We start from the raw sequence: 26,631 nt of genomic DNA on the forward strand, positions 1-26,631 counted from the left end.
AAAAGGGTTCCAGGCAGAAGAAAGAACATGTGCAAAGGCCTTGAGGCAGGGATGTGCCTGGCATGTTCCAGGAAGAGCAAAAGGACCAGTGTGGCCAAGGCAGAGTAAATGAAAAGAATAGAAAATGAGGCCAGGGAGGGCTTGGCTGGCATTGGTATTTGCTCAAGAGAACCCTAACCCATGTTCCTGTTACCTGGGGTTCCACCTTCACAAGGGCAACACATCTTAAGAAGGCACTGATGGAAGAGTCTCTCCCTTGGAAAGACCATCTCACCTCCCATCCTCTCCATCCTGTAGAGAGGAAAACCCAGGCTTGGCGTTGACAGCGAGGCAGGTCACCGGAACCGGAAACCACCTAACCGACACTCCCTCAGCCCGCTGGAAGCAACCATGACGGTGGTGCTCAGAGCCCTTGCAGAGATGTGCTGTGGTCTCTCTGAGCTCATCACAGCACCTTCCTAGGCAAGAGTTTCAATTCAAGGTCATTTTTGGTTCCTTTTCAGTAGCAGACTCAGAACCAGATCTATTCAAGTGTAGGAACAGCGCAGACACATTAATAGCCAGACCCAGTGGGGGTTTTATTTTCCATTTCCTCCTCCCTCGTATTTATTTGTTTCTTCATCTCCTCTGTGTGGTAAAGGTGCCTTGTAGGATATTTTCAGATGAAGTTTAAAAAGGTATGGTGGAGATTGGAAGGTGTCACCCTATGTTGGAACCTACTTCTCTCCAGACACCCATCAGGCTGTCTGGAGTTGGGCTGCCTGGGTTCAAATCCCCATTCCACCATTATCATTAGGGATGAGCCTGTCTGCTTCCAGTAAGCTTCTAGTGAGGATGGAATGAAATCATTTAATGCTATTTTAGAATTTAGCCAAAATTGGGGGCTGCCTCCTATTTCTGGAGTGCCATTGCAATGGGAAAGATGTTTCAGGAATCCTTAGAGGTATCCAAATGATGTGGTTGTCTCTGGGTTTCCACTTAGAGCATGATTCAGATATTCAGATATATCCTGTATTCAGTAGTTTCTCTACTGGACATTCTAGTCTTCCCCTGTTGGGTGGTCCCAGCCCCCCACACTGATAAGCCTCTCGAGTTCTTAGAGGTAGCCATGGGGAGGTCTCAGTCCTGTCTGTGGTCTAGGGAAGCAGTCAGTCCAGTGCCTCCAATGTGGAAGAGATTCCAACTACACTTACCGCCTCCCCTGGGAACAGATTCTGAGCTTTCCTTTCCTTGTGAAGGCATTGAGGTATGTTTGTGAATTCTCTGAGAGAAATGTGAGACAATAAGCAAGCGCCCTTCCTAGACAAGGAGGCCTTGAGTGAAAGAATCTACAGGCGTTATATTTTTCCTCCTTCAGTGTAATTTATCTTTTGGGAAAAGGACACACAGAATTTAGTGAATGTTGTTCAATGGTCACAGCTTATTAACTCCATGTGATCCTGTAGAAAGAAAAAAAGATCACCACACGGTTATGTCAGGAAGTCTTCCATGACTACGCTATAGCAGACACTCAGTATTACTATTGGCAATAGTAGAAATCAGTGAATAAATGACACATTAGTAACAGTTATCCCATTTTATAGGAACAGCCCAAACGATTGCCTTCAGATCACTGTCATTGGAAAAAGCGAGTCCTAGAAATGTTTCTGTAGGTCACTGACTTAAACAAATAATGTCTTTTTATTGGCTCAGAGGGCCATCTTTGAGATGACTTATCATGGTTCCTGCCGAAGCTTCAAAAGGCAGAACTCCTTCAAGTTATGATTTTTTGTGTTGCGCAGGCCTGTCAGCACACAGATTCAGTGTCAAATAGTAAAATGACTTTGACCCAAACTCCTGAAGTGCACTTAAAAACCATAGAAAGGATTCCTCACAGACCAGAAGCCTGGTGCAATGTGGATGTTGACCCAGCTCATCTCAGTTGTAAGTTTAGATTGAGATGTGTCAGGACTTTTTGAAAAATGCACCACAGGACAGATGAACCTGATTTAACGACAGAGACCCACCAATTCCGCTCCTTGTTCTATCCCCAAAGACACGCCCACCAAGACATCTGTGCAAGAATATTCATAGCAGCTTTATTCATAATAGTCAAAGCTGAAAACAACTGAACGTCTAACAGTATAGAACACATTGATTGTAGTATATATGTTCAACAAAGTACTACTCAAGAAATTATTGTTATGTACAGCAACATGATGGATCTCAAAACATACCGAGGAAAAGAAGCAGAAACAAAAACATACATGCTGTATGATTCCATGTGCATGAGGTTCTGAAGCAGCTAAAACTAACCTACAGAGATGGAAATCAGTGGATCTCCAGGTAACCTGGCCAGCTGGGGCAGGGAGGGTGTTAGGGAACCAGAAGGGTACAAAGGAGCCCACTGGGTTCTAGGATATTCTTGATCTTGATTGGGGTGATGCTTCCATGGGGAGATACCTATGAAAAATTCACCTTCTATGCATTTAGTATTTGTGCAGTTTACTCTGCATTAAGTTATACCTTGATTTTAAGAAAAAATATAAGGAGACAAACAAAAAATTAAATCTGGAGATTAACTGGATCTCAGTTTTCTAGGTGGCTTTTCTAAGATTCTGGGATTGTAAAACGCAAGATCTATGATTCCTCTGTGAGGAGAGAAAATGTGAATTCCACCTATTTCCATACTACCCAGGGGGGCTCCACACAGCATCGTTTTGCATTCCCAGAGTAACCTAAAGGGAAAACTTCACAATGTCTGGAACCCTTGACATCCTGCCAGTGAAGGAGGAGGATGCCTTCAAGTCCCTTGCAACAAGAACCCACTTGGGCAGCACTAACCTTGGCTTCCATATGGAACAATAGGTCTGCAAAGGGAAAAGTGAGGTCATCTACAACCTAAATCTGAAGAGAACCTGGGAGAAGCTTCTGCTGGCAGATCACACCATTGTTGCTATTGAAAACCTGGGTATTGTGAGCATCATATCCTCCAGGAATATCAGCCAATAAGCTGAGCTGAATTTTGCTGCTGCTCTGGGAACCACTCCTACTGTGGGCCACTTCACCTCTAGAACCTTTGCCAACCAGATCCAGGCAGCCTCCCCAGTGTCTTCTGGTGGTTACTGATCCCAGGGGCTAACCACCTATGGGAGGTCCTGCTTCATACCTCCTTCTACAGAAAGCCTGAAGAGACTGGAGAGGAAGGGCAGGTTGCTGCTGCAAAGGCTGCACCCAGGGGAATTTCAGGGTGAATGCACTGCCCTGGCTCTTGGGTTCCCTGCTACTCAATCTGAAGTTGGGGACTGGTCTGGAGGGGTGCCGGTGCCTCGGTACCTACTCAGCAGCTTCCTACTAAAGACTGGAGCACTCAGCCTGCCAGCTTCCACTGCCCAGGCCACCAAATGAATGGGGACAAACAACCATTGAGTGGTCTTAAGCTGCTCTTCCACAAAGACAAGCAAAATGCAAATAAGGTTGGGAAAAAAAAAATGAACAGTTTCTAAAAGTTGAAAAAAAATGTGAGTTCCATATGGTTTGATTTATCCCAGGATTACAATGTGGAATACTCATTCATCATTAGCAAACATCATGGAAATCTGCATGTCAGGCAGTGGGCTAGCTGCTGGCCATACAATAGGGCCATAAGACTGTTATGTCCCCTCCATAGAAGAGGGAGAAATGGTTCAGAAAGCAACTATGCACATAATTCCGTGTGACACAGGCTCTAAGAAGAAAGCATAGGAGAGATCTTCTATGAGAAAGAATAAAAGGTGGGCCTAGGAGGAAAGTCTCCCTGAGAAAATCACATATGAAGAGAGATATGAAGGCTGGAGAGGAGTGAGCCAGAAGAATAAGGGAGAGAGGTAGGGAGGGAAGAAAGGGGCAGAGGAGAGGGGAGAAGAGAGAAGCAGGACGAAGTCTTCAGTTCTCTGATCTGAGATTCTGGGAGAATTCTAATGTGGCTGAAATGTAGTGAGTGATGGGGGGAGAAAAGGGAAATGAAGCTGAGGGAGGAGGGGTAGATTGGGGCCAGGGTGTGGAGTACCAGGCGAGGATTAGGGTTCGGATCAAATGCCAAGTATAGTATGAAGAGTCGACATGTTCTAAGGGTTGTAAGATTTAGCTTACATTTTCAACAGATTTCCAAAGTTTCCAAGAAAAGAATAAACTAAAAATAAATAAGAATAGGGGCACCTCAGTGGCTTAGTGGGTTGAGCAACCAACTCTTTATTTTGGCTCAGGTCATGATCTCAGGGTCATGGGGTTGAGCCCCAAGTTGGGCTCTAGGCTCAGCAGGGAGTCTGCTTGAGATTCTCTCTCTCTCTGCCTGCCTCCCCTCCAGATTTCTCTCTCTCCCTCTAATCTCTTTCTATCTGTCTCTGTCTCTCTTTCCCCCTCCTATCCCATCAAACTCATGTACACACATTCACAGCAAACCCTCACACACTCACTCACTAAACCTTAGTTGTGATGAGTGTAGGAATGATGGCCCCACTACAAATCCCAATGCATTACTGAGTTCGGGGAAGGAAATCAGGAGTAAATGCTAGCCTTTACTCAACATCAACTATGTGCCAGGCATTGTGCCAGGTACTTTTAGCTTGCGTACTATGAGGGACTTGCATGTTTGTTCCTCCCCCTAAATTCATATGTCAAAATCCAAACTCTCATTGTGACGGTATCAGGAGATGGGGCCTCTGGGAGGACAGCAGGTGATGAGAATGGAGCCCTCATGAATAGGATTAGTGTCCTTCTAAAAGGCTCCTGGAGAGGTTCCTTGCCCCTTGCATCATGTGAGGACATATCAGGTGATGGCCATCCACTAATCAGGAAGCAGGCAGGTCCTCACCAGACACAGAACCTGCCAGGATCTTGATCTTGGACTTCCCAGCCTCTAGAGTGTGAGAATAAATTTCTGTTGTTTATAAGCCACTCAGCCAATGAATTTTTGTTATAATAGCCTGAACAGACTAAGACATATATCAAATTAGATATTCTTATTCCCATTTTAATAGGTGAGGAAAATGCAGCTTGAAGAGATTAATAATGATTGTATTGAAGTCTCATAGCTATTTTAAAGGGCAGATATAGGATTTGAATTCAGTATATGATGATCCCTTCATCAAAGGCATATGTCATTTTAATAACAAACATCAGGAAGAGTAATCCAAAGGAAAGACTCTCTAATGGTGAAATTTGAGACTCTAAAATACCTGGTTGAAGGCAAGTACCTTTAAGCATCAGTCCCCTAGCACTTACTATAGGTAACTCCTTACTCCATTCCAACTGTGACTGATCACAAGCCCAGCTCCATGCACAGGAGCTGGAGGCCTGTGACATCTGAGAGCAACCATAAAGAGGTTGGGGGTGGCTGCACAACCTCCAAAAGCAGTGACAGCAGAGCTGAGTTCAGCTCAGGTTTGCTTGGGCAGGTACAGCCTTGAGTAATTCTGTGGCCTCTTACACTGGGTTTCACTACGAGTCAGATCTGATCTAGCTCCTGCCTCTAGAAACAACACCACAGTCTTGTGGGAGAAAATCAGAAAGGCTATGAGAGGCTCACCAATCCTGGGTTTCTTTCTGCTTTGATGGTGATTTCACCCAATCACCATGAACAAATTTCTCTGGGGCAGACCAAGGACAAGATGTACCCCAGGACCTGTGTAGGAAGGCTGTATCAGCCAGAGTCTTATCAGAGAAGCAGAGCTGCTCGGAGTGACACAGAGCAAGGGATTTGTCCTAAGGATTAGACCTTTCACAACTACGTAGGCTAGTGGAGTCAGTTGTAGGTGGTTGCCTCTGCATCTGGTGGGGGCCTCAGCTCACTGTAGGTTAGCAGCTCTGGTGATCAAAACAGGACCCAGGACTTAACGTGAGGCAAGCAACCCAAACTGAAAGCACAGGAAGCACAGAGCCAAAAAGAATAGGCCGGGACCCGTGACAGTCTCTCCCAGCCAGCAACTTGGACAACACAGGGCACCTGCAAATCTCGAACCTTCTCCGTGGAGCCAGCTTGTGGCTCAGAGAGTCTGGAGGAGGAGACTGGGTGGGAGCTGGGGGAAGTGCAGGCTCAGGTGCTGCTGAACGCCAAAGAGATGAGCCACTGGGTCAGCGTGAGCTCGGGGCCTTGCCTGGCACCCTACACCAGTCTGCAGAGTTGCTGTTGCTTCCCCTCTGCCTTCCCGACACCAAGCCAATGCCTCTCGTGGCCAGCCCTGACCTGGCACCATGCAGGGAAGAGGATTCTGGGCAACACTGCCAGCTTGGCGAATTTGACGCAGAACGAAGCATAGCAAGAGGAGAGCTCCAAAGACAAGTAACCAGATAAACTAAAGGTTTTATAATGTGGGTGGGGTGGAAAGAGAATTCCTACTCAAAGCCGTAACACAACCCTGGCTAGGTCCTTCTACAAGAAACACTTGCAATTCAGGCATGGAGTGGGTTAGAGCTGGGAACAAATGAACAAACTCCGACGTGCCAGGCACTGTCCTCGGCATCTGAGGGGGGTGGCAGGGGGCGGGGTGGTGTACAGAGAGAGCTTTAAGACAGTATCCTGCTCTCAGGAGAAGGGAGATAAGATAGACATGATCTACAAAGACATTTACACATGGTACAGCCCTGGATGCCTACAGGAGACTTCCAAACTCGGCCAGGTGTTTGGTTGGTAGAAGAGGCTTTAGCATCATCAGACTGAGTTCATACTCAGCCTTGCCCCCAACTAGATGTATGATTTGGAGCAATTTACTTAATTGCTCTGAGCCTTCATTCCCTGATTATACAGAGATAATAACAATACTTATTTCACTAGTTGATTATAAGCATAAAAATAGATCGTGTATGTGAAGTACTGGCACATAGTAGATTCTCAATAAATGGTAGGCATATTATTTATTTATTTATTTCATGGAATTTTTTTTTGCATATATTTTTATTGGAGTTCAATTTGCCAACATATACCATAACACCCAGTGCTCATCCCGTTAAGTGTATGGTAGGTATATTAAATTGTATTGTCATCATCATTATCACTGTTCCTTCTTGGACCCAATACCCAACTGAGTAAACATGTGGCTTTAGGGCCACAGACCCAACAATATGAAAAATACATGTGGGTGCCCAGTCCTTTAAAGAATCGGCACTTTAAGGGGTGTCTGGGTGGCTCAATCAGTTAGTCTCCAACTCTCAGTTTCAGCCCAGGTCATGATCTCATGAGTCCTGAGATGGAGCCCTGTGCGGGGCTCTGTGCTGAGCAGGGAGTCTGCTTGAGGATTCTCTCCCTCTGCGCCTCCCCATTCATCCTCTCTCTCTCTCTCTTTTTCTCAAATAAATAAATAAATAAATCTTAAAAAAAAAAGAATCAGCAATTTGAATAAGCCAATGTATTTTGTGTATTTATATGTTCATTCAATAAAGGATATGGGCCTACTACCATGCAGGACATGGGCCAAAACATGAGATAAGTCTCAAATGACTAGTGTAAACAACATCCTTAGGAGTTGAAGTTCAGCAAACATGTTCTAGGATTTCCTACAGGACTCCAAAGGAAGGGAATATCACCATGGCTTGTAGTAGCCAAGGTTCAGAGAGCAAGCAGCATTGGAGTTCAGCTCTGAAGAAAGGGTGGTGTTCACTAGGGGAAGTGGAAGGGGGGCACTCCTGGAGTGGGGCAGGACGTGAACACTGGGCTGGAGGCTGGAAAGCCCCCGGTGTGGTCAGAAGGGAGAGAGAGCAGAGCAGGTTTTTCAGGGAATAAATAGGCCAAGAAGTAGACTGTGCATTACTTTGCCAAGAACAGGAGTTCAGATTCTGACTCTCTGGGGCAGCAGAGAGTCATCGAACTTCATATAGACAAGGGGAACAATGAAAGCCAGGTTTCAGGAAAGCTAAAGTGTTAAAAGTCTATGGGCAGTCTTGAGTTGGGGACAGACTGTCAAAAGAAAGGCCAGTTGGAAATACTGATACTAACACGCAGGCAGCCCAGAGAGCTCTGAGCCGAAATGATAACAGTGCAAAGAGGAATGCAAGAAATATTTTGAAGGAAAGAAGCAATGGTTCATGGTGCCTACTTGCACACAGGAGCAGAAATGGTAAGTAGGAGTCAAAATGCCAATCCTGGGCAGCTTGAAGAGAAGCAGGGAACCTGGGGGTTGGGAGTAGAAGAGAGAAAAGAGTCTATATCCCATGTGGAGATTCAGTGAGTCTCACCAAAGATCTTCTCAAGCACCAAAGGGTACACCAAAGAGTAACCTGCCTGCAGGCTGGTTGAGAGCAGAAGGGATGGGTGTGAGAAAAGGATGGGATGAACTTGGGGGTGTCCCAATGCAGGGAGAGGCGGGAGGGACCAGAGAAAGAACAAGCAAAGCCCTAGCCTCCCTTCAACTGATGGAAGGGAAACAGCAAAAGCTTCCATATCCCTATAATTCTTTGAGATCCAGTTGTGCTCATTTCTATAAGAGAATCCTGCCCAACAGCTCAAAACAAGAGAAAATACAGACTATCCCAAACAAGAGAGAGAATTCTTCACTCAGGAAGAGTTCAGTTAGTGTCCACATGGGGGTCATCATGGCCACATTCAGCATCCTTTGGGAATCAGATGGTACATTCAAAGGGCAAAAGAGTGATCATAAAGGGGCTGTTTACAGAGACAGGCATCAGGGATGAACCATCCTCCTCAACCTGAAAAGGAGAAGAGGGAATGATGTTACCTGGAGCCTAGTGAGGGCCATAGAGCAAGTGGTTATAGGAGAACCAGCTACTGCCTTAACCTTCAATGGTCCAGGAGAGAACGAGAGCAATACATATACCTCAGCTTTGCTCTCCTCACACCTTCCCATTTCTTAAGAACAGTTCTCATTGGCCAAGCCCAAGCAGAAACCACAAGATAAGGAAGTGTAGGCAGAAAACGGTGAACAGACCTTGGGGAGAAAATGGCAAACCAGAATATTGACCCAGTAGGATTCCTTAGCTCAATGTCATCCCCTGAGAGAAAGTAGAAATGATTTGCTTTTATCACCTGTAGCACATATTTGTGTAACATTTTACGCTCCATAGAGTATCTTCACATAGATTCTCCCTTCTGAGTTACACAGCACCCCTGAATATCTCTTGTGCAGTAGATTAAGACCATGCTATTCAGGTCAACTCTGAAGCCCGGAGAGGTTAAATGATTTATCCGCAGTTAGTCCAACGGTGAGTGAATTGTGAAGTTCGTATTAGAAATAAGGCTCTCTGACTCCTAATCCAGTGCTCCTCCCCAACTGTGAAATTAGTTTACCTGGGAAGATACCACTGCTGTCAATGACATTAGGAAATTGCTGTCCTGAATGTGGTATGACTTGTGGCCCCAGCCCGGCTGGGTGTTCAGGGCCTTCCTGAGTTGTTTTCAATAGGCAAATATTCCTGACACTTCAATTATCCCAATCCAAACAATGAACACACTGTGCAAGAAGCTTCATAAATTTCATTCAGTTGGATGCAATGAGAAAGCTTTGTGTGGATTCCCTTAAAAAAATTTACCAAACAAAACAGAGATTGTTGTAATGGAAACATCTAGGCTAGGAAAAAAAAGGCTCTGTGTTTTAGGAACCTAGCTCGGATTCTTTCATCTTCATCACTGTGTCTCGGCAGAGAAAGTGTCTTCTGTCAGGAACCCATGCCTTCCCTTCTACAAATCAAAGCAAGGCCTTCTTACACGTGGACAACTCTGAACTATGTTTGATAAAGTTTTTTTTTTTTAACTTTTCTACATTTGATGTCATGTCATTTCCATATACATCCTCTCAAGTCACTCCCTCTACCCCACTGTTCTGAGTTGAATTGTATCCCCCAATCCAAATATGTTGAATTTCTAATGCCCAGTACCTCAGAATGCAGCCCTATTTGGAAATCAGGTCCATGTAGAGGTAATCAAGTTAAAATAGGAAGGGGCCTATTCCAATATGACTGGTATCTTTTTATTTTTTAAGATTTTACTTACTTATTCATGAGAGATAGAGACTGAGAGAGAGAGGCAGAGACACAGGCAGAGGGAGAAGCAGGCTCCATGCAGGGAGCCCGATGCGGGACTCGATCCCGGGACCCCAGGATCACACCCTGGGCCGAAGGCAGGCGCTAAACCGCTGAGCCACCCAGGGATCCCCCTTTTTCCCAGTAGGGGGTCCCTGGATGGCTCAGTGGTTTAGCACCTGCCTTCTGCCCAGGGTGTGATCCTGGGGTCCCGGGATCGAGTCCCGCATCGGGCTCCCTGCATGGAGCCTGCTTCTCCCTCTGCCTGTGTCTCTGCCTCTGTGTGTGTGTGTCTGTGTGTGTGTGTGTGTGTGTGTGTGTCTCATAAATAAATAAATAAATAAATAAATAAATAAATAAATAAATAAATAACTTTTAAAAAAGGGGGAAATGTGGACACAAAGACAACCACCCAGAGAGAGAAAATGATCTGAAGTGACAGGGAGAAGATGGCCGTCCACAAGACAACGAGTGCCTGAGGCCACCAGAAGCTAGGAGAGAGGTCAGGAACAAATCCTTCTCTGGGACTTTTATGCAACATATACACACTTACATCTAAGAGGTAGCCCGAAAATGGTAGTTATTTTGTTGGAAAAACTCCAGGTTTTAGCAAAACATGTCCAAAGGGAATGTTAGGAAATTTTATATAAATTAAATATTATTCCTGTTTTCCACCTCTGGAGAAGATTTCTAGTATCAGTGGCTAGCGTGTTGTTATCTGAATTAGTTAGAACACTGGGTTACATGTAATAGAAAATCTATACCAAAGTGGTTTAAACAATAAAGATGACTTGGTTCCCACACCTGAAAATGCAGATGTAGTCTTGGCTTTAGGCATGGTTTGATCAAGGCTCTAGACTAATTTCTATGTGATTCTTTCAATCTTGCCTCTTTTGTATGTAAGCTCCATCCTCAGGCTGTCTTGCCTCATGATTGTACCTCCCACTTCCCAGAGGAAGAATGATCCTATGTCCCAGAATTCCCAGCAAAAGTCCTAGATGTGGTACTGATTATAGCATCCCTAACCAATCCTAAGGGAAAGCCAGATGCTGATTGGCTTGTGCCTGACCTGTGTGGTCCAATCGCTATGGCCAAAAATCTGGGACATCTTGCTGGCTTAGACCATTTAGGGCGTACTTCTGGAGCTGGAGGTGAGTGACCAGACAAGCCGGCAGCTACTGGGTAGAAGATGAGCAAAATGGATGAGGAGTCAGCACAGCAAGCAGTCCAGGACTAAACCTAACCTTTGCACATTACCCTTAACATACCAGCCTTACATAAAACCTTACCATATCAACACTGAGAATCTGACTTTTAGGAAACATGAGCTTGGGCTATGACCATCTGCTAGACTATGAAATCCAGAATATGAAGGTTTCTTTTCATATCTTAGGAGGGGTTGTGAGTAGAGGAGGTGAGATTGTATTTATTTTATTTATCAAGCACTGTTCCAGTTTCTATGGAGACATACGAAGTTATCTCAAAACGTAGTATCTTAAAATAACAATGATCATTTATTATGTCTCACTGTTTCTGTGGATCAGGAATTCAGGCCCGGTGTCATTGGGCCTATCTGTGTCATTGGACAGGGCTCAAGGTCCGCCCTGTGCTTGTAGTTATTAGATGGCCATGGCTTGAGTCTTTGCAGAGGCTTCTCTGCTCACCCATCTGGCACTGGCTCCTTGGCCATCCCTCTGTTCCTGTGTTTTATCTTCATGTGATCCTTCTAGTGTGGCAGTCTAGGGCAGGGATCCCAAGGTGCATGCATGTGTGTGTGTGCGTGTGTGTGTGTGTGTGTGTGTCTATATACATACACACAGAGAGAAAGAGACCTAAACATAGGTAGATCCACATGACCTAGACTCTTAAGCCAGCAGCTTCACTTCTGTAGCACTATGTCCATTGAGGCAGTCACAATGTCCCACTGGTTCAGGAGAAAGAGAAACAGATTCTCCCCCTTATCAGGGAATGGCAAGTTTCCCTTTTTTTTTTTTTTTTTTAAGATTTTATTTATTTATTTGAGAGAAAGAGTGAGAGAGCATGCATGAATGGGGGAGGGGCAGAGCAAGAGGGAGAAGCAGACTCCCCACTGAGCAGGGAGCCCAATGTGGGGCTCGATCCCAGGACCCTGGAATTATGACCTGAGCCAAAGGCAGACGCTTGACCCACTGAATCACCCAGGCGCCCCAAGGGAATGACAAGGTTATTGAAGAGCATATGGGATCAAAAAACCACTGTGTCTGTGTACGGACAATATAATCTGCCACGCTCAGAGCATTTGTACACTCTACAGTGTTCTGAGTACATTACAAATATCAACTCATTTAATGAGCTTGGGCACTAGACTTTCTCTTACAGATAGCAGATGGTGTATCCGTATGTGCTGGGTCCTCACTGTTTCAGCATCTAGGAGCTCAACTTCCAAATGCCAAGACTTGACCTGAGACCTTCTGCCTGCTGTGTTCTGGCGTGCCAGATATGTTGGGGAAGAAATATCCTCTAGGAGTGGCCTCCAACTAGTAACCGACAGGAGTTGGTGTATACCTTTCCTGGCCCCCTTGAGCCTTGGTTGGCAGGGTGGGGGGTTAATTCTGAGGCATGCGTTCTAGCATGATCTCTTAAGTTCCCTAGGGGCGTTGAGCTCCTGTGGACCATAGTGGTGACCTGTGTGATAACACAATTTGATCGGCTGCCTTCCTTTCCCTGCTGTCTCTCTACCATAGTACTGGTGTTTCCCATACCTCCCAAATAAACTAGGTGGGTCTGAAACTTTTGGTAGGGGAATCCCAAATGAATCCCAAACTTTTAACTGGCCCAGTTAGAGCCTGTTAGGACTCAGCTAGGACTTCAATTCCAGATTACAACTGAAGGTAGCTATGAGAAGTGCTTTCTTAGCACCTTAAACTATGTGACATTAGAGAAAAGGCAATGCTGAAGAAAATAAAAAGCCCTGGGAGAGGAGATGGAAAATGTCCATTTCAGACTTGAGATGCTCAAAGGTTACATCCACCAAACACTTATCAAGCTTCTGCTGTGAGCCAGGCATCACACTAAATGCTAGAGAACCGTAACTCTCTGATTCTGAGACGGGCATGAATATTCCTGGCCAATCTCTCCCTCAAGGGCATTGTGGAAATCATAGTGAGGCTTTTAGATGAGAAAGCCATCCTCCAGTGTAAGGCTCATTTTGGTAGCACTATTTCTGGGACTTCAGGATGAACCACTGCAGATGGGCCAGGGTGATTGTATTAGTCAGCTAAGGCTGCCATAACAAAATGCCACAGACTGAGTGGCTTACCCAGCAGAAACTATTTTCTTTCTGGAGGCTCAGCCCAAGATCAAAGTGCCAGCCAATTCAGTCTCTGGTGAAGGAGTCTTCCTGGCTAACGGGAGCCATCTTCTTCCTATGTCCTCACATGGTAGAGAGAGGTGGGGATGGGAGATTCAGAAAGGGAGCAACAGAGAGAGAGACAGACAGAAAGAACATGCACAAGAGCACTAGTTCTCTGGTCTTTTCCTTTAAGGAGTTAAAGATTAGTGTAATCTATCAGATCAGCCCCCCACCATCTCATTTAACCTTAGCTACTTCTTTATAGGCTGTATCTCCAAATACAGTCACATTAGAGCTTGAATGTACTTTTGCAGGGTCTCAACCCAGTTCATAGCAGTGAGATTCTGGTGCAGATTTCTGCAGGTGTACACACCTCTTAAAGCATTTGTGTTTGGTTGAATTAGCAATTGTAATCATCATCTGTGGCAAGTTAAGATGGAAGCACTTTTGACAAAAAGGAGAGTTTTAAAATGTAAAGGGCATAAATATTGTGTGATCGGTTGGCCCAGTACCCCATCTCGAAGAAGCGCTTTCAACTACCTCCCAGGGCAATCTGTGCTGCTCCGTTTGTGGGAGGGCAATCTGAGTTAAAGAGCCTTCACTAAAACATCCTCCACTTTTTCCCAGAACCCAAAGTTGTTTTCCTGGGAACATGCTGTCTCACTTATTCTCCAGCCTCCTGAGTGATACTTGTGTGATAAAAAATGATATAAATGAGAAGCATGCTACTTTGGCCAAACAGCTGGATACATAAGCGGAGGATGGAGCCAGTCTTGGACTTGAAGCCAGAAACTCTGATTCGTGAATCTCATCATTGCCCCTTTTCTCTCTTTGCATAGACTAATCAACAGTCATTTACTTTATAATGACAGAACACTTTTTAGGTGTTAGGCACTGTGCCATCTGCTTTTCACGAGGCTCTGCCTTCAGCAGCTAACAGAAATGAGATGAGATGAGAAGGCAACAGGACCAGGCCATTGTAGTGGACCTGTGGACACCCTGGACGTACTTATCAGGCTGCACCTGTGAGAGACCCTTTACCACATTTCACTGACAGCCTTTTACTCAAGTCTGTATCGCTCTGATTTCTTCCTGAGGTTTTCCCTGACAGCACAGGGACAACCCTCTGTCAACGCCCAGCCTTCCACACTCTGATGGAGAATTCTGAAGTAGATCACACAGATTCCCAGAGAGTCCTTAGAACGATTGTGCAGCAGTGGTAGCCCACATTTTACCAGACACTTTTTTGACTTCTCTCCCTTCTTTGTCTCATCTTCCACACTTTGTCATTTGTGGGTTCTAAGATTCTTTTCCCAAATTAACTACCTGAACCCAAGCCTTTGTCTTGGCATCTTCTTTTGGGGGAACTCAAACTGAGGTAGTCATTTGCTATGGTCAGCAAGTACTTAGCACATGTACCACCCTCTCCTTCCAGTGCTCCTGACAGACATACATATTGACCATGGCTTATTCCCATTGAATCTGAAAAATGTCTTAGAATTCTCTGCAGCCATTGGTTGCTGACCAGTATTGGTATGTGGGATGAAATCCACTTCCTATCCCCACCATAAAGAATAAATGCTAAAGGAGCAGTAGTCAGGAAATGCTTTAGGAGTTTAGGAGCAGGACAGTTGGACTATGGTGGGTTAGAGAGAGGAGAAAGTATCCATGGTGGTAGGACCTGTACTGAACCTTGAAAGATTGCCACAATCCTGACAGAGCTTCCTGGGTGGTGAATAACAACCAGCATAAATAGGGGGAATGTGCCTGGCATATTCAGAAGGCAGAGAAGCATTTATATTGGCTCTACCAGATGGATTATGTCGAAGGTTCTTAGAACTTTTTCCTGCAAAACAGGTGTAGGTATAGTTTCTTGATCTCCTTAATTCCGGTGATTCTTATCTTTACCCAACTTCACCCAACTGTATCAAACTTTGAAACAGCCCCCTCAACAGTCTTGAACTCTGAATGTTGTCTTTCTTCTTTTCCTCTCTGGATCTCTCCTTCACAGTGCTTATTTCTTCCTATCAACCTCCATAATGATGGGCATAAATTATGAAGATGGTTCAGAAATTTCTGTCTATCCTTCATTTCAGTTACCTGATGGAAATTTCCATCTGGCTGTCTTAACGGCCACTCGATGTCAACATGCCCAAAGTCAAACTCATCTTTACCTATAAAATAGAATGGCTTGCTGCTTCCCTTGTTTTCTGAAGGGTACCATCATTCCTCTATCTGTCAACCATGTTCTGAAAACCCAAGAGGGAAGAAAATGATACTACATAGAATGCCAGGTACCACAGTTATCATCACCCTCCAGTCTCATTTAATCCTCACAACAGGCAAGGGGGTAGACAATATTGTCTCCATAAGTGAGAAGACAGGGGCCAAGAAGAGATAAAGAATTTGCCTGATATTGGAAAGTGAAGCTAAAAGTAGCTTTAAAAAAAATAGGACTGGGATTTAAACTCAGGTCTGTTTGACTCTAAGGTTTGTGTTCTCATCATTCTTCACCAAGATCTTTTATTTTTCTCCTGAAATAACTCTTGCATATGTCTATTTTTCCATTTCCCTCCTACCACTCCCATTTAATGTCACACCCCATGGGGGGGAATCTCTAACAAGTCTCCCTGCTTCTAACAATCAAGGGCAGCAGGTGCACACAACATAGCAGTAGTAGATGTGTGCTACGGAGAACCTGATGTACATCCTGCCTAATGCATGGTCTCTGGCCTGAGAAGAATTTACAACTCAGCAGAGACTATAGGAAAGAGATGGTGGGAGGAATGTGAGAGGAAAGGGTAGGAGGTGGAGAGAGGGGAGAAGGGAATTGGGTGTGGGCTATGGAGAGAATCTGCCAGTCTCATGGTTTGCTATGGAAACCTTTGGTCTGCTCTGTCCCAGTCTATTTCTGGGCACTCTTCCTCACCCCTCCCTGCTATCCACACAGGTACAACATGGGCAACCATGACTGTAGAATGGGACTTACTTCCCCTAACACCTTCCTAAATGCAAAACCAAGCAACCTAAAGAAGCACTTCTAGAGAGTGTTTATAAACATTGGTTATATTTCTTTTTAATATTACTAGCTAACATTGTCAAGCTGTTACAAATGGGCTAGACTCTGTGCTAAGCACTTTCTAGGCATTGTATTATTTAATCCACACAACAACCACATTCTGCAAAGAGGCAGGTTAAGCTCACAAAAATGTACCCGGGGTCCCAAGGTTGAAAGTGCCAGTTCTAGAGCCCTGTATACTTCCCCACATATCCTCAGGGGGAAAAAATGTTTTGTCACAAAAGTAACATAGTCACACTGTCTGTGAGTATGTGGTGATTATAAAGTATAGATAAACAAAAGAAAATGAAAAATCCTATTAAGTACCTCACCATCCAGAAATAGTTACTGTTAACATGTCAGTAAACTGCTCCTGGATTTCTCTATGGCTATACATACTATTCTTCTTTAATGAAAATAGAATTATACAGCACATATAGTTTTGTAACTTTTGCTCATAAAACAGTGTATCATATATTTCTTATCATTAAAATAGTCTTCTATGCTATGGGAGGCTGTATAGAGCTGCTAGATTCCTTTAAATGGATGTACCACAACTTTTTAAACCAGTATTTATTGCTAGACATTTAGGGCTTGGATTTTGTTTGGTTTTTCAGGCTTGCACTCTTGTAATTAATTCTGTGATGGGCATCTGTATGGCCAAAGCCTTCTGAACAGACTCCTCACAGCCTCTTCCAAATCCGTCAACACTCCGTAGTTGGAGGGAACCTGGCTTTGGCTCATCTACCAGGAGCGCTCCTCCCCACCCTCCACTTAAAGTCTCTCCAGTCTCAGCTGAAATGGAGTTTCTTCAGGAAGCCTTCCAAGACTGTCTGGATTGGATCAGGTCCCTTGTTTGTTTGTGCTTGTGGCTCCTACACAGCTCCTTTGTTGCATTTAACATTTGTGATTCATTAATTGGTCATATAATTCTTTGTCTAATGGCAGTCTTCCCTAATAGATTATAAGTTTTGTGAGGGCAGCATCTGTGACTCCATTTTTCACCATGCTATCGCAGAGCATACCAAGAGCATGCAGTAGGTACTTAGTACCTTTGAAGAAATATATGAATGAATCTTTGTGGACACCCTCAACTATTTTCTTAAGTAAAGCCAAAGCATGGTTCAAATAATAGGTACATTTCTATTATTTTTCAAACATTGTTCAATTGTCCTCTAGAAAAGTAGTGATTCCTATACCATCATTAGTGTGGATATAGAGTGCAGGTCTCCCTTTTGTATGCCTTCAGAAAAACTATCACTTATTTTTTAAATAGCCAGTTAAAAATGACTGCCAAATTACATCAATAGTATTGGAGTTGATCCCCAAAATCAAGTTATGTATAGACAGGACAGTTGGTTACTATTTTACAAAATCTACTATGAATTCACTGAGCAGATCTTTCTGGTTATATATTTATTATGACCATATGATATTAGTTCTACTCTCAGATCCTAGGTTACCTGATTCTTACAATGATAACTAACATTTGCTGTGTATCTGCTACATCAATACACCATGCTCATGCTTTTCCTGCATTGTCTCATTTAACCTATGCACATCTTTAATGAAATGAATATCATGATGACTGTCAATCGCAGATGAGTTACTGAGGCATAGGGAAGTTAGATGACTTGCCTGAGGTCACACAACTAACCAGTAATGGCATCAATATTTGAATGTATGCAGCCTTGAGTCTAAAACCTATATTCTGAGCTAAGCATTGCACAGTTCCCAGTTTCAACAAATAGCCCCTACCTTTTCAGATCTCACTTTCAAGATGCTTTGAGCTAAAAAAAAAAAATCCTGGATCTGACATTATTTCAAAATTGTCCTTCTAGAGACAACTTAAGGACCTACTGTATGCCATATATCTTATATCAACTCCTTTTCCGTATTTTTATTTCAGTGTTATTTTTATTACCATTTTACAGACAACAGACTGAGGCTCACATAAGTTATGTAACTTGCCTATATAGCTAGGAAGCAGTAGAACCAGAATCTCAATCTACGACCTATAACTCCTTGCCAGCTTCCCCAGCTGACTCCCAGCTATTACATGTTGCTTATTCATTAACCACTTCTTTTAGCTAAGACTTTTATGAAATAAACTCATCTGCTGGGAAATGTACTTGAATAAGACACAGAAGATTCTAGTTCCAGTGGTGCCACTGACTAACTTTGTGATCTCGGGCACAGAGGAATCATGAGTTCTAAAGGCCCTTCCCCTTCTGAGGGTGCCTGGGTGGCTTAGTTGGTTAAGCGACCGACTCTTGATTTCCTCTCAGGTCATGATCTCAGGGTCGTGAGATGGAGCCCCGCATCAGGCTCCACACTCAGTGTGGTCTCTGCTCAAGATTCTCTCCCTCTAAGCCCCCTGCCCCCTACTCACACACACATTCTCTCTTTTCCTCCCTCTCTCTCTCTCAAGAAAATAAATTAAATAAATAAATAAATAAATAAATAAATAAATAAATAAAGCCCCTCTACTTCTAAACTCTGCAATCCCATGCACCACTCAGTGGGAAGAACATTGTCTCTGACACCAGAAAGATCTGCTCTCAAAATGCCACTTGCCGCTTTCCAGCTGATGGATCTCGGTCATGACGAGATTAATTAATTTTCCTCATCACTGAAATTGAGCTATTATGTTCCTTGCTGTATACTGATGAGAATTAGAGCTAGCACATGGGACAATTCCTGGTGCATAGCTGGCATGAGTGGAGAAGAGTGGCGCTGGCGCCAGTGCTGGCTGTGCTGGTGGCTTGCCGTGGCTTCCCTCCATCACCTGTGTAAGCCTCACCCTCACCGTAGGACTCTGCACATGCATTCATCTCTGCTCAAGTTAACACACACTCATACCTTTGAACTTTCCTGTGACTATGGTACAAACTTTTCAGTCTACCTTCAGGTGACATTCACTCGTATGGAAAATCTGAAACTGTACAGTCAGAGTTGCGTAACTGTGAGGCTGGCCTATAAAGGAAGCCGCCCTTCTCTTCCTCCTTCAATTTTTTTTTCAGCAACTTGAGGCATTCCCCTTGTGGGCGTGTGATCTCCCCAAAGGCAGCAATAGCTCAGGCAGCCACAACCACAGCCCTCAGCCGCTGCAAGGGAGTGTGTAGAGCACCTGGGCTCCTGCAGGCCCAAAGCTCCAGAGCAGTTCCATCTGGTGGCTGCCTGAGAAAAGGCTGGCTGAGCTTACAGGTGTCTGGGCTCACTCAGAGCAGCGAGCACGCAGGAGCTGGCTGTCCTTCCCTGGTGCAAAACTGACTCTCAGAGAACCTCAGTCAAATACCAGTGTCCCAGAACCCCAGACACTGGAAGAACCAGCACAGTCAGATGACCCTCTGCCCACTCAAAACATACCCTTGGCTATGGTCCAGGTAGGAAAGTGAAGTGTTACCATGTCAGTGCAGGGTCATGTTACACGGATAGCAGAAAGGTCTAATTTCAGCAATAGGATGAGAGCTACAGAAATGTGCTGTCTTCTATCTGGTGGTCCTTAGCCCTGGTCACACTTCAATATCCCTAGGAGAGAAAAATGGGCCAAAGATGTGGGCAAATATCATGATAGCTAATTCTTACATCAAACTCAGTATGTTCCAGACACTTAACAATCTCTAAAACCCCAAAGGGTAGATAACATCATTATCTTCACTTCACACATGAAGAATGGGGGTAGGGGGCAAGGGGTTAAATAACTTGCCTAAGGTCACACAGCCAATAAGAGGCAAGGGCAAAAAAAAAAAAAAAAAAAAAAAAAAGAGGCAAGGGCAGAGTTTGAATCCACATAGCAGCTTGGTTTCAGGCACTAAACTCTAAACCACTATGTTTCACCAAAGAAAAATTTCAAAGGACTGATCAAAATATGAAAAAAAAAAAATGCTTAACCTCACCAGTGACCAGGAAGACAGTGTAGTGAAGTGGGCATGTGCAAACACCCTTAGAGTATACATTGGCCTTTTCAGAAAGGTGATTTGTCCAGTTCTATCAGAGTGTACACTGTGAATTCCACTTGGCAGGATCCCACTTCCAGGGATCTATGCTTCTGGAATACACAAAAAGCTTTACGTACGAGGATGCTCCATATGGTGCTGTCTGTGCGAGATCTCTAGTCATGTCTGTATGTGAGCACCTGGCACTTGTTAGGCATGCTGGGACTATTTACAGAAATATAAGAACAATAAGTATTTAGTTAGCTAAATAATGATATGTTTGTCCACGTACTTCAACACTGCTACTAACAACTCAGTAGAACAAGTGTGACCAGACCTGAGTTCTGCAAAACTAAAAGAAATGAGAAAGACTCTTCTGTTCCCAGCTCTTTGTGCCAAGAGGATGGCTGCTATGTTATCCTGGCCTCCCTGTTCTGGGAGTCCTGATTCGGTTCAGCCAGTGGGACACATAAGCAACACAAAAGGAAGAGTGAAAGATTGGAGTCCTGATTCCCCTCTCTTCCCCCTCCATGACAAGTTGTAGTTTCCTGAGTGGTTGAAATTCCTTGCAGCCTCAGCTAGCCTCAGCTCTCTCTGAATGGTGCCTCTCTTTTATGGCGATGACTCACACTGGGTTGGTGACACCTTTCCTTCCCCCTCAGGTCTCAAAGAGGAAACAGTTCCCATTGTTGCTAGTCTCTGGTTGCATCACCATCCCCGTTGCTTCCACGCACCTGCCCTCACCTCTGTAGCTATACCCCCCACCCCCACCGCCAGTTGAAGCCCTGGAGTTCACCATTCATTTTGCTAGGATCCTAAGCAATTCAACCTCAGAATTTCATCCAGTGCATATTTATGGAGCACCAGTTATGTTCTAGGAAGTCAATCTGGTACTGGTGGTACCAGCATAAGGAAGCCAGTCCTTTCCACCTGCTGGCTTAGAGGAGCACTTCTAGCAGAGATTTCCCATGGGCCTAAAACAGGACTTCTTCCTCCAGATTCAGTCAGGGCTTAGCTCTTTTCTAGGGGAAAAGGAATGAAGATGGTGTACATTCTGTGCAATTAGTTCTTGCTTAGGTGTCAGTACCAGATAAAGCTGAATTCAGTTAAAACACCTATGCTTCTAGAAAGCTCCTATGAACTTTATCCAATAGGACAAATGTAGTGAGTTCAAGGAGGCCAGAGGGAGCTAAGCAGAAGTAAACCTGCTTCTCCTTAAGTGTCCCCCTTTCAGAGAAGGCCACCCCCAACCACCTCATCCCAAACTTAGAGCCCTAAAATCTCTTCTTCATATCTCAAAACCTCCCTCTGGTTCACCCTCTCTTACCCATCATCATTTGTATTGCCTCGGTACAGGTACAGGTCCTTACCTTTTCTTGTCTTGTTTGTGATGGGCATGAGGAGTGGATTGTGTCCTCAATGCCTGGCACCATGTCTGGCATCTGGTGGGTCCTCAGTAAGGTTGATTGCATGACGAAAAGTCTATCACAGTGGCCTCCCACCTTTCTTCCCCCAGCAATATATCCTCCCTCCTACCCCATGAGATCTTTCTAAATCAGAGATATGCTCACATTATTACTTGAAGTCCTTCAGTGGTCTACCATGGCTCTTAGCTAGGGGTCATCAAACTTTCTCTGTAAAGAAAAAGCAGATATTTCAGGTTTCATGGGCCATGTAGTCTGTTGCAACTCCTCAACTCTATTGTTGTAGGGTGAAGTAGCCATATATGATACATGATGAGTGAGCTTGGTTGTAGTCTAATAAAACTTGATTGACATAAACAAGGGGTGGACTAGATTTAGCTCACAAGGTGCAATTGCTAACCCTGCTGTAAGCACATCCAAGCTGTCCTGCATGGCCTATGGGCAGCTCATGGCCTGGCTTTGTTTAGCTTTGTCTCCTGGCACTCCTATTTCACACACCACTCTCCATCTTCTTACAATCCATCAAATGTGCTATGTGCCTTCAAGTATCTGTGACTTTACACTTGTTCTTCCTTTCTAGAAATCCCTCTGCCATCTGTACACCTCTGAAACATGTCTTTCAAAACCCCTTGCTTGTTGATGTCTTCCCTATGTATCCTCTTCACCCCTGCCCTGGAGAGTAACCTTGCCTTCCTTTTGTTGCCTGTTTGCTCCTGCTTCCATGATTGCACTTAACCCTCTATCTTGGCATTGCTTCTTGACATACCTGTGTCCAATTATGGAAGGGGACAAAGCCTCATGCAGAGATGCTTAAGAAATGTTGTTGAATTGATTAGAAGTCAAGGTACCTTTCAGTATAGTGATTCCAGGTTTTCCAGAGACAATTGCAGTTGGGCTTGCGGCCCCAACATTATTATTAATTAGTGCCTCTTTCCACTCTCAGAAATCACCCATGTTTATGATAAATGATATGGTTGCCCCAACTTTCAGCATCCTTTGAACCACAGTGCATAGGTGGCTGGGCTGCCTGCTTAGCCTGTCCATGGGACCAGCAATAGAAGAACTCAGGTCTCCTTGCCAGTGTCGGCCAGCAAATCTGCATCCCTGTCTTCTGAGGGCCTTGGCCTAAAGAACTGTGGAGCCAGGTCAAAGAGCTTGCCAATGCAAGTTCAAAAGCCTGTGCACACATAGCCCAGTGGGCTAGGGCCAATCAAGGCACCCAACTTTAGTAACACTTTCAAGAAGGGTATAGTCCAATCGTGACCAGTTACCCCTGCCCTATCAATGATGCAGAACAACTCTAACTGAAGCCAGAACAGTGAGGAGAGAGCAACAGGATTTCATGCTCAGTGCAGGAAATCCTTGAAACCCTGATCCCATCAGAGGCAGGTCATTCATGGTATACCTGTCTGTACAAAGAGGGGGATACTTTATTATAGCCACCATCCCTCATCAAGGGTCAGAGGAATGGATCCTGGACAAGGTGTCCAGAAAAGAGAAAGAGAAATGCTGAATGACTATTTCCCCCCACGCCTCCTCCACTTGTTTGACAAGCAGTCTGGTTACCCTAGCCTCTTTCCTGAACTTCCTCCCTCCTCCCCCGCACCTCAGACACTTCCATCTCTGTTCCCCGGGCCCCTCACAAGAATACGAAATGGCCACCCGGATGTGGGGCTGCATAAGGAGCCCTTGGTTCTTTGAAATCTATCTCAAATCCAGGAGTGGTTCCCACAGCTCTCGCAGCTCTGAAAGCAGAGCAAAAGGCAACAGAATGCATTTACCAAAAATGCGCCTCTCTGCATGTAAGTCTCGAGGAGTTATATCTATACAACCATCTCCCCAAAGCTGCCCTCAAAAAGGTCAGCCTTATTATTTCCAAGAGACTTCAAGGTTCTAACTCGTGACCTTGAATCTATGCTCCTGACTTTTTGTTTAATAAGTCATTTGAGCAGCTTTTGAATAATTCCCACCCCGATCCTGGCTACATTCAGTTTTTCCAAAGGGACGTGCCTCCCTCATTGTGGATCAGGCAATGCCCTGCTGATAAGCTAAAATTCAAACTTTGAAAACAAAGTGATCACTAGCAGACTTTCAGAAGGATTCTGTGCATGATGAGCAGTTTCTTTACAAATTGAAAGTGCTCCTGAATTTCTTAAAGCAGAGACATTCGGGAACCCCTGCCAAATAAGTACTATCTCTCAAATTACAGCAGAAGGAAAACAGGAAATAATTTATTCCAAATTTCTTAGAAACACTCCTTCTTTGTCCTCCATCTCCACTTACATTACATAGAACACAGGTGTGTGCTTGAACTACAACCAAAAAAAATAAAATAAAGTAAAATTCTGCACCAACGAATATGACAAAACAATTTGGTGGTGAAAGTTGTGAATTCTGAGACTTTTCAGCAAATCAATGATTTATTGCCGACCACGCACAAGATACTCCATAAGCTTAGACTAGAGGGTCATAGCTGAACGAGGAATGCTCCCTGTTCTCATTTGGAGGATAAATAAGAAGGAATACAAATAATTTATATAAGACAGAGAATGAGCTATGAAATCTTGAACAATTTATGCAATCTTACTAAATCGGCTTCCTCGGCAATAAAAATGGAAGTCAGTATCTCAGAGGATCTCCATGAGGATTAGAGGAGATGATGCAGGTCAAGAGTACATACCGTGCCAGGGAACAGAACAGGCCATTGTCAGGTGTTAGCTGTCTGGCTCCTGCAATTCTCATCTATCCACGTGTGTCTTCTGTGCTCATTTCAGAAAGTAGAAAGAAGAGATTATTCAGTTAGGAGAATCAAGGAAGGCTGAGTGGAGGAAATGGAATGTGAGAGGGTCTTTAGGGAGGGGAGATGGGGTCGGGGAGGAGGAGTCCAGGCAAAGGGGGTGTGTGAACTGCCGCAGGAGGAAGTATAGTTCAGCAGGACCCTAGGCCAGGTACTCAAGGCTGTGGACAGGTCTAGCTGGCAGGAAGGATATCTAACAGGAAAAAACAGGAGGTATGTCTAGGAACAAAGTTTGAGATCAAACTTTGAAGGAAGTTTTTTACCTTCCCAGCTGAGAGGTTTGAGTGTTACGCTGTAGGTCATAGGGAGCTACTGAAGGTTTCCGAAGAGAGGAGTAATATTCTGAGTTATATGTGTGATCCGTCTTTCTGGTAGCAGTGGACCAAATGCAGAACAGCAAAGAGACTGATCAGAAGGCTATGTTAATAGCCAGGGGTAGGAGGTAACAATGGCAAAGGGAACTCAGAGACTATAGAATACGAATGAAGGAGACATTCTGGAGGATCCTAATTTCAGGATGGCCAGAGTCAGCTTTCAATAATTTGCATTTCAACCTTGGCTATGGATGCCATTAAAGAAGGTATAGAACCCAGGAAGAGGAACCAGTCCAGGGGCCAAGTGAGAAGACATTTGTAGCTCTTTGAGCCTGACTCAAAGCCTTCTACTGACAAGAAGGCCTTGGATGGAAAGAACTCTGTTTCCTCATCTGTGAAATGGGGATATCTGAATATATTCCATAACTTCTCACGAACAGCTTTCCTGACTTTAAGTCTGGGCTTCTCAGGGCCTAGAGTCTCTTCAGTCATGATTCACTGTAATTTGGGGAGTAAATGAATCACCCTGGTGAGCCTATTTATATCTATTGCTAGTCAGGAAGCCTTAAACAGGCTAGTGAAGTCAACCATAGGCCCAACACTCTAAAAGCATCAACTTGGAAACCAGAAAATGGGTTTCAACTGTTTGCTAAATGTCAGTTTCTTTGGTGTACAGATTTCCAACAGCAGTTATCAAAACCCTGTAATTTCTTGGCAATTTGTATGAAAATTATAATCCTCTGTCAGGGGTCAATCAGAAAAATGAACCATACTAGGTATTTTAACAGAGAGAATATAATGCAGGGATCTGGTTAAATAGGTGTTGGAGGACTAAAAAAGCAAAATGAAAACGGGAAATAATACCAAGGTGATACATGCAGGCACTCGCCATCCCCACTAAGGAGAAGAGAGAGAAAAGAATGGGGGTGATCCGAATCTCCAGGCTTAGAGAAAGATCCCATGGAGCTGGGGCTCAGAACTCCATGAAGGGAGCACTGTCCACCGCGTGCTGCTCTCTGAGGGGGACCAGTGAAGCTGGCTGTGGAAGTTCTGGAGGAAGCTGAACCTGAACCAACTACCACTGCTGGGTGAAGGAGTACTGCTGGCATGAGCAACCAAAGAAGAAGAAACAAGTGTCCTCTCCTCTCTCCTTCCCTCCTGCCTCCTATTGGAAAGACCTACAGGAAGCCAGCTAACAAAGGAGAGACAATTTGCAGAGTGCCAGCATCACAGAGACTACAGAAGGGTGGAATTGGAGCCGAGAACCAAGAGTTGAGTAACTAACTTGAGGACTCTTACACAGCACGTGATCTGATAAATATCAGATTGCCATCCTTATTTTCTGAACAAGCAATCACGAAATACAGAAGCTGATTCAGATAATAGAGCACGGACTGGAAATAGTACGCTATTCTCCTGCAAGCCTCAAAGACAAAGAAACAGCCTTTTTTTTTTTTTTTTTGAGTGAAAGTTCTCGTAATAGTGGAATCCGTTATGTATAGAGATTGAGGCAGACATACCCTAAGCTTGACCCCATTGGTTTATGCCCTTGAATAATCCTCTCCCTTGAGTAGAGGCCAGACTTGGGAATTGGTTTTAACAGAGTAGGTAAAGGTGATGAGCTGTCACTCCTTTGACTACATTATGTTATGTGGATTCTATCCTGGCCAACCATTTGCAGTGAGAAAGGTTCTCCTACCAGCCTCGTCTTCATGGTAAACATCCATGTTGTGAAGTGCTGGTGGCTTCTAGGATCTCAGGGTGGCTTCCAGCCAACAGCTC

The 26,631-nt window shown here is 44.4% G+C and overlaps 2 long non-coding RNA genes across 3 annotated transcripts in view; one reads left to right on the plus strand and one right to left on the minus strand.

Moving 5' to 3' along the window:
• On the minus strand, window positions 1-24,958 carry LOC140631902 (uncharacterized). Of its 2 annotated transcripts, none has more exons than XR_012029445.1 (5): window positions 24,799-24,958; window positions 24,419-24,497; window positions 21,886-21,948; window positions 19,783-19,907; window positions 1-1,439 (listed from the first exon to the last, which is right to left on the minus strand). It is a non-coding gene; the product is annotated as an uncharacterized lncRNA (long non-coding RNA). The 2 variants fall into 2 exon arrangements; XR_012029444.1 differs by having other exon boundaries at window positions 5-1,439; window positions 19,746-19,907.
• LOC140631498 (uncharacterized) overlaps window positions 1-26,631 on the plus strand; it is a 120,599-nt gene that overhangs the window by 25,796 nt on the left and 68,172 nt on the right. The window lies entirely within an intron of this gene.

The sequence above is a fragment of the Canis lupus genome, chromosome 4, assembly GCF_048164855.1.
Source record: "Canis lupus baileyi chromosome 4, mCanLup2.hap1, whole genome shotgun sequence".
NCBI classification, from domain to species: Eukaryota; Metazoa; Chordata; class Mammalia; order Carnivora; family Canidae; genus Canis; species Canis lupus.